Source organism: Patiria miniata, unplaced genomic scaffold, assembly GCF_015706575.1.
Source record: "Patiria miniata isolate m_02_andy unplaced genomic scaffold, ASM1570657v1 HiC_scaffold_1, whole genome shotgun sequence".
In the NCBI taxonomy this organism is placed as follows: domain Eukaryota; kingdom Metazoa; phylum Echinodermata; class Asteroidea; order Valvatida; family Asterinidae; genus Patiria; species Patiria miniata.
Genome location: NW_024037047.1, coordinates 20,900,837 through 20,909,089, shown reverse-complemented (window position 1 = coordinate 20,909,089; position 8,253 = coordinate 20,900,837). Strand labels below are relative to the sequence as shown.

Here is an 8,253-nt window from a genome sequence, read left to right as displayed (position 1 = left end):
GGAATCCTCAGCACTCAGCAGATTGCGAGCTGGAAATAATACCAACGAAAATGAGTCATTGAAAATCCGCTGGGAGATATCTTAGGGGCTGTTGGGGGAGGCATAGCTGAATTTCACAAGTAAAACACCCCCAGATCAAAATCTCTGTCGGGCGAAATGCGATCTGGATTGATAATATATATATGCTTTTTAAGCGGAATGCGTCCTGCATGCAACGGCCCTGAACAGACCCACGCACGAGCAACAATATTCATGTCTTCTGTGAAGGAATTAATATTTTCGAATCAAACGCAGTAACTACCAAAGCAAATACCCAGATTTTCTGAGAGAAAACTGTATGCAAAAAGAATTTAAGGCCACGTAGGATCATTTGCAACTGCCCGGAAAAGTACATATATGGCGATTTGATGACAGAAACCTTGCAATGCTGGTGAAATACCCGGTGAAATTATTTCGCCTGATATATCCTTTGAAAACTTTGAAGGTGTTTTTAAAATTTAAAAAAAAATAGTTTAAGGTGTTATAAAGCAACGGAATCAAGTTACGAGATCCAACAAAAGAGTGCATACGTTTTCTCTGCTTTACTCAATGATAGTATCCACTGAGCTGAAACTTTAACAAGTTAGTTGCGACCTTCTTAGTTTTTAAGCCATTTTGTTGCTTCTCACGAAAAAAAAATGCATCAAAACCAAATGATCCTATGCTTTTCAAAATTGCTTGCTTTTGAGATTGTGGGAATCACAATGAGCATACATTTTCTGCATTAATAAGAAAAATCGATCTCATACCAAGGAAGTAGTGGCGGAAATCAGGTGGACACCGCAGTCAAGGTACGGTCGTTATAAAAAATAATTATCTTCCGGATCGGAAATTAGCGCACCGGTTTGGCTATTAGCATCAGCCACCATCTGTTTGTTAACTGAATAATGTCCCATATTTTTTCCCATTATTTGTGTACTCAAAAAATTTGGTTAAAGTGGTCATAAATTGCCTCAGATCGCACCACAGAGCATTTAGAATCAAACAAAAGAAGAAGAAAAAAAAAACATTCGGGGCCCTTAAGCGGGCCCTGAATCTGACGCCGTAATTTTTTGGACCCACTTTGGGGGGACACAATTATTTTTGGGCTCCCCCCCCCCTCCCCCAAAAAAGTGTTCTGGATCCGCTCTTGACAGTAAAACAGAAGGGACGAATAATTTGTACAGACATCAACGCTGTACATGATTTCTACAAATGAATCCAACTAGATAAAGCAGTTTTGAACTTGAATAAAACTGTTTGCATCATCACGATCCGGTCCGTTTGTATTTGCGCCCTCTATCAGTGACACGTTCATCCTGTAGTGATTGAATATAACTTGATGATCAAACCGGAATGGCGCACTGTGAACTCTCGCGAAATGACACAGTTTAACAACAAAGTTCAAAGGCTACTGAGTATCCACATAAATGATAACACAAAATAAGACAGGCATGTTTGAGTTGTCCTGATTTCCTGATAAACGTTCTTCCGTGACCAACTTCCCCATAACTCTTCATCCTGAATTAGTTTGAGTGATAGCCGGAATACAATGCGAGGACATCGCATCAGGATTTCATGTTTAAATATTAAAATGATAAATTAAACAGGAAAAAACGAGGCAGAAAATAAGGAGTGGTTGATCATACCTATATTGATGTAATGAGCTCTTGAAAAAAAATGGATCCAAAATTTGATTCAAAACCAGTCGAATCTGAACAACCTTGTTTTGACACTAAATTATTTCGTAAATGTATAGTGTTATATGAGACAAGATATATCGTCTTAAAAAACTGAAGACGTTTTCGAAATAGTGTGCCGGTGGGCAACGAAATTCAGTGACAAGAACCAACAAAAAAATAATCCCTTTAATTTATCTGTTTTGGTCAAAATAATGTAAAGCATCAACTGAGCTAAAAGTTCAAAAGTTAGTTGTGCTGCATCATGCTTAAGATTGTGAGCAATTGCTCCTTTGTTCCTCTAATTGGTTCAAAGTTGCTTGAACTTGTGGTTTTAGGAATCACAATGAGCATACAGTTTCTGCATTAATGAGGGAAATCGATCTCATACCAAGGAATACAGCTGGACTACCGCAGTCAAGTTACAGTCATTACATAAAGATTTATTTTCCGGATGGGAAATCAGAGCACCGGTTTGGCTATAAGCCACCATCTGTTTGTCAACTGAAACATTTCTCAAATTTGTGAAAATCTGTACCAATCACCAAAAACTTTCGAAAAAAAAGCCAAAAACCAATATGGCTGTTTGTCCAAATATCCAACAGAATCTCAGCGGCATGCTGAGTGGAACCCTACATGCAAATACATGAGTGAATTCATCGAGAGCTTTTGCTTCAATCTCTTCAGGCGAACAGAAAGCCTGAGCAATTTGTACAAACATCAACTCAATACAGGATTTCTACACATTCATCCAGTTAAATACAGCAGTTTGAACTGGTATAAAACTGTGTGCATCATCACGATCCAGTCTGTTTGTATTTGCGCCATCTATATTCATGACACGTTCATCCTGCAATGCCTGAATGTAACTTGATGATCAAAGCGCACTGTGAACTCTAGCGAAATGGCAAAGTTGAAAGGGTACTGCTTGAGCAATAACACAAAATAAGACAGGCATGTTTTTGATGTCCGGATTGCCTGATAAACGTTCTTCCGTGACCAACTTCCTCATAACTGTTGATCCTGAATTAGTTTGAGTGATTGCCGGGAAACAATGTGAGGACATCGCACCAGAATTTCATGTTTTAAAATTAAAGCGATAAAATTAAAATGGCAAAATGAGAAAGAAAATAAGGAGTGGTTGATCATACTGATTTTATGGGTGAGGTTATTTATAAAGGATGGAGCTTTCGCAAAATGTCTTCTTTAAACCAAAGACATAAACTTTTTTTAAGTATTAAAAGTGCGTGAATTTGTTTAAGCATTAATCACAATCAGTTGAAACTATTCTGAAATCAGCATGGAACTTGATGTTTTAAACTCTTCTCAAAACTGCAATCAGAAATGACTAGAAAAAGTCCTACTGATAGCCTTTGTTTTGACAATACAACTTTTCGGGAATGTACAGTGTGCTATCTATTATAGTGACAAGATTTCAACTTTATCAAAACTAAACCAGTCAGTATGTGAACAACAATTTAGTTTGAAGCGTGCGAAATGAAAGTAGAGGCGGAAATAAAGTCAGACAGGAATTCCTCATTCCGAACAACAAAACCCTGATATATTTGGGTGATCGGGTACTACCCGATCATTGTTTGGAAATGTTCAGAAATTTCTTTCTTTCTTTCTTTCTTGTTTTTTTTTCGGACAATAACTATCTGCGACTTTTCTACTGAACCCTACAGTACACGGTATAAACTTCAAACCTTGAACGAACATCAACACTGGTGTACCTTTTGTATACTCTGACGTCATAATGACATCATCGGGTATCTTATTACAAGCGATTTCACTGCAAAAACTCATGAACAAAATGAACAATCATGTTCACACTTTAAATCTGATTGACTATACATTGATAAACATTTTTGATATTCGAAGGTAAAGTCGTCTGACCTTTCCTACCGGGGTTACCGGTAGGTCAAATTTAGGTGAATTCAAAATGCAAAGAGAAGCCGCAGAAGGACGAAACCTGGTATAAACATGAACCTTAGTGTGAAGATGGGGATATTTTAGCGACGTCATCATGACGTCTTCATACATCAAATTACAATCATATCAGCTTAAAATTTGACAAAATAGTTTGACAGGCGCGGATCCGGGGGTGGGGTCCCCCCCCCCCCCCGCTGTGAAACACACACAAAAATATATCACAATTATAGTAATTATAATAACCAATTAATAATAATAGGTAATTAAAATAGTAATTATAATAACCAATTAATAATAATAACCCATTTGCCTGTCACAACAATCTGACATTATTTTTTTAGGAGCCTGACCCTCCCCCTGCAAAAATTCCTGGATCCGCCCCTGTTTGAGCAATATCTTTTGTCCTAATAAATCTGAGTGTTCATTGTTTTGTGAAGTGGCAGATTGTGCCTTGGGCGATGGGCTACAGGACTACAGGGTCATCATATTTGGGTGGAATTTTTGTTCCAAAAAGGTCATCGGATTATCCCGCTAACATTGAACAGACAATGAAAGATGATGAAATAAGCTTTAATTCGAAGGGTGTTTCAAACACCTTGGAGAGCTGTGAGTATTTGTCCTGATCTTTACAAATGGGGGTATTTATCACTGAGGTCCTTGGCAGTTTATTTGCTGGTCTGCAGCCGTAGATATTCTTTGAATGACCCCAAACGTCTTTGCGACAATTCAGCATTGTGACGTCATCGAACGGAAGTTAGTTTGAAACTGAATCGCATGTTGATTCAAAGACCACGAACAAAAAGGCTACGGTTCAAAAAGGTTTGTTCATAGCAGCGATTGGCCAAAATGTAAGGCACAGTTGTACAGTGAGTGTAGATTTGTACACTTCCTTTTTTTCGAATGACGTTTTCTGTTTATAACTGTGACCAAAAACTGTATACATGTAAATGAATAGAAAAAAAGATACAGTCTCCCACCAAATCACCGCTTTATTACGATGCTTGAATGAAGAAAATGTCAAACAGACACTCACCTAAGCACAGTTCTTGAATTCTATCGCGGGAGCACTCCTCAACACTCGAACGAATTGCTGGCTAAAAAAAATACCAACAAAAATATGAGTCATTAAAAATCCTCTAGGAGATTACTTGGAGTCTGGTGGGGAGGCATAGCTGAATTCCACAAGCACAATACCGCCAAAAAAAGTCCGTACAGTTGAAAATGTAATCTGGGTTGACTATTTATCTCAAATGCGTTCTCCAAAAACCAAATCTATCCATGAATTCGACAAAATGCATCCAGCTACTGAACTTGTATAAAATTGTGTGCATCATCATGATCCAGTGCGTTTGTATTTGCGCCCTCTAGTCTATTCTGACCAGTGACACTTTTATCCTGCAATGCCTAAAAGTAACTTGATGAAACCGGAATGGCGCACTGTGAACTATGGCGAAATGACACAGTTCAACAACAAAGTTCAAAGGCACTGAGAATATCCACATTAATAATAACACAAATAAGACCGGCATTTTGAGATGTACGGATACCTGTATACGTTCTTCCGTGGCCAACGTCCGCATAACTTTTCATCCTGATTGAGTTTGAGTGATATCCGGAAATAATGTGAGTACATTGTACTAGGGTTTCATGTTTGAAAATTGAAATGATAAAGTCTATAGGAAAAAAAGGAGGCAAAAAATAAGTGTGCTTGATCATGCCAAAAATATTGGCCAGGTTATAACGAATCCAGGTTTTGCGAGATTTGTTTTTGAAACCGAAATGTGAAACACCGATTTGAAGTCCCTCTGAAATATTATTTTGAATAAGCAGGTATAATAATACATCTTTACTGTTCTGAATCACAGCAGGGAACTTGCGGAAAACTGCGGTCAGAAAACAGTCCAACCTAACAGTCGAACCTTAATATAAAAAAGGTCCATGTGACTTTACAAGAATCCAAATGATTTTTTTCAAAGAGTAAAGAAACCAGTCAGTATTTGGACAATAATTTATTTTTGAGAGTGCACAACGCAAGTAGTAGCGGAAATATTGCCTTACAGGAATTCCTCATTTTTATTGCCTTGAAATTTGAACTCGCAAAACCGTGGTCTGCATCCGCAACAACTGTTTACATTAAGAGCTGAAATAAAATAGCTCGATAATTTACAAAAGTATTTGAAATTAACTCTTTCAGACGGGCTTTGATTAGTGCATGTTATGCACAAACAAAGTCCGTCTGAACAAGTTAATTTCAAACACATTTGTAAATTATCGCGATCTTTATCAACTCCAAAGGGGTCGTTGGGAAAAGGCACAACTTCTGGATCGGAATTAGCACGCTGGCTTTGCTGCTAGCAAACGTGTATCAGAGTCATAGTAAAAAAGAAATTGAACATTTGTTCTTAAAAAAATTTTTTTCAGTCCTCAAGCTACCACATTTTACAAACACACAAAGACGGGGAAATATCAAGCCTACTACCGAGCTCGTTGTTTAAAAAAATCATTGAATCAGCAACATTCAACAAAATCTGAATCCCGCATTGATTCAAACACATTGTGCAAAAGACAACACATTTCTTCCGAGGAAAAATGATTGTTTTAAACACTCACCGAGTTCTTGTAGTCATCAGTTCTCTCTCTGGTTGTTGTCCGAAGATGGCGATAAGCTATGTTTGCTGTGAGGGGTGGACGGCCCCACATGTCTTAAATAGTGCCATCGATTTCCTGAGCAGTGACTAAAAACTCGGACCTGGTTTGTGATTGCATGGCCGCCATGCGCTGTCAATCACACACCACCGACTCGCTTCATATTAATGATACGAGAGCAATGTTTATGTCGTTGAGGCTATATACTCACCATAAAAAACTAGTCACCGACATTGAAATGGCCGCTTCTTATTGGTGGATATTGTATGGATGTCGGTGACACATCCAAACTTGAGCTTTGTGATTGACACACGCAACCTGTCAGTCACAGACCACTCATTTGTGGTCACCGACTTGTGGTCACCGACTTGTCACCGACAAACTGTGATTGATGGATAGACAAGTGACGTATACACTGGCCGTGATTCATTCAATGTACAGTTGGCGCTTCAGTCTATTAAATTGTGTGGATATTTCCGGGATTATATGAGGAATTAAATCGTACTCAAGCCAGCGGAGAAACTTGGGTTTAACTTGGGTAGGGCACCTGGGGTGCGTTATTTTTTTCAAAGGCTGCACTAAATGCAAAACTAAAGTATCATTACAACAGTGAATGTTTTAATTCAGGTTTTCAAAATGGAGCGGAGCGGGGGGGGGGGGGGGGGGGCAGCTTCCACTGGGGGTGGGGGTACATGTGCCCCGTGTCCCCCGTAGTTATGCCAATGAGGTAGGCTTTGCTCCTTGATTGGGACTTTGAGGAAATAAAATACAGTTAAATAAACTTCCATGAACTTTACGCATCATATACGGCCCGTGTATAATTGTAGCCTTCTAAATGTGAAAAAGGTTTTTTACACTTGAATATCTCCCTTTTGAATATTCATTCAGAAATGTTCAATGTATGACCGGTGATGATGGACCTAAAAAGCAAACGTTCACTACCTAAAGTAATGATACAGTTCCAAAATAGCATGTAAAGTGATTTAAGATCCCCCCATATCAACGAGAAAGGCTTGTATGGAACGACCAGATTTCCTACATTTGCTAGTTGGTGGCCTCCGCATAACGCGTACGATTCACCCTGAACTACTAGCCCTGGTGATATCCGGACAAACAAATCACACCAGAATTTGCCATTCTGTATTGCGAACCACCACGATTTATAATAATCTTTGAAGCAATGACGTAGCGACGATGAGGGTGGGGGATAGTTGAACGACCACATACCCCCAACTTCCCCTCCCCCCCCCCAATACCAGTGAGAAAACAAAATGACAAAGCCGCTTGTCTGATTAGGGGCCTTACATGGCCTTGTTCCGAAGCCGGGCACAAAGTCTATGTTTACAAAACGACCGAATCAAGAGACAGACCGGGGTTTCCCAAACTCCGGTTTCGTTCCGCATACTGGTGTAGCGTGAATATCCGACTCTGTGAAATGTGGACTCATTGGTAGTACTGCGCACGCGTGAGTACGATACTATGCTATTTTTAGGATCGTTTCCGGAGAGTGACCTGTCACGTGCGAGGGATCAACCAATAATAGGGAAATAGGGGTCCGATTTTCATAGGAGTCGGATTTTCATGTGACACCGGCTTCGGACATACAGTTTTGCAATAGAGCTGGATCCAGTATTGGAATTAAGCTGGGATGTGGAAACCTCGCTTGCAGCTCACTCGACGTGTGTCTAGTCTCCGTTCAAAACGCCTCGCTGTTTCGCCACCCGGTAAACTATCGGCGCTAGTCAGGGTGACCTTGTGAAAAGGCTACCGTTAGGCCTCTTGACCAGCAGCGGGAATCTCTTGTTAATATTTGCGGAACCACCAACTTGGAAAGTTTGAAAAGCTGGGGTGGAGGGGGTTGGGCTAGACGCTACCTGACTATTGAGGGCACTGTTCCCAAATGCATGTTTACATACCCGCTCTAGTGGTAGTGACATGAAATAAAAGACATTCTTATTAAAATTCTTATAAAATGTTT

The 8,253-nt window shown here is 39.6% G+C and overlaps 1 long non-coding RNA gene across 1 annotated transcript; it reads right to left on the bottom strand.

Annotated features, from left to right (window-relative positions):
• LOC119719093 lies at nt 1–6,321 on the bottom strand. Its single transcript, XR_005269909.1, has 3 exons — nt 6,240–6,321; nt 4,663–4,723; nt 1–29 (listed from the first exon to the last, which is right to left on the bottom strand). It is a non-coding gene; the product is annotated as an uncharacterized LOC119719093 (long non-coding RNA).
• Nucleotides 6,322–8,253: the final 1,932 nt, after the last annotated feature.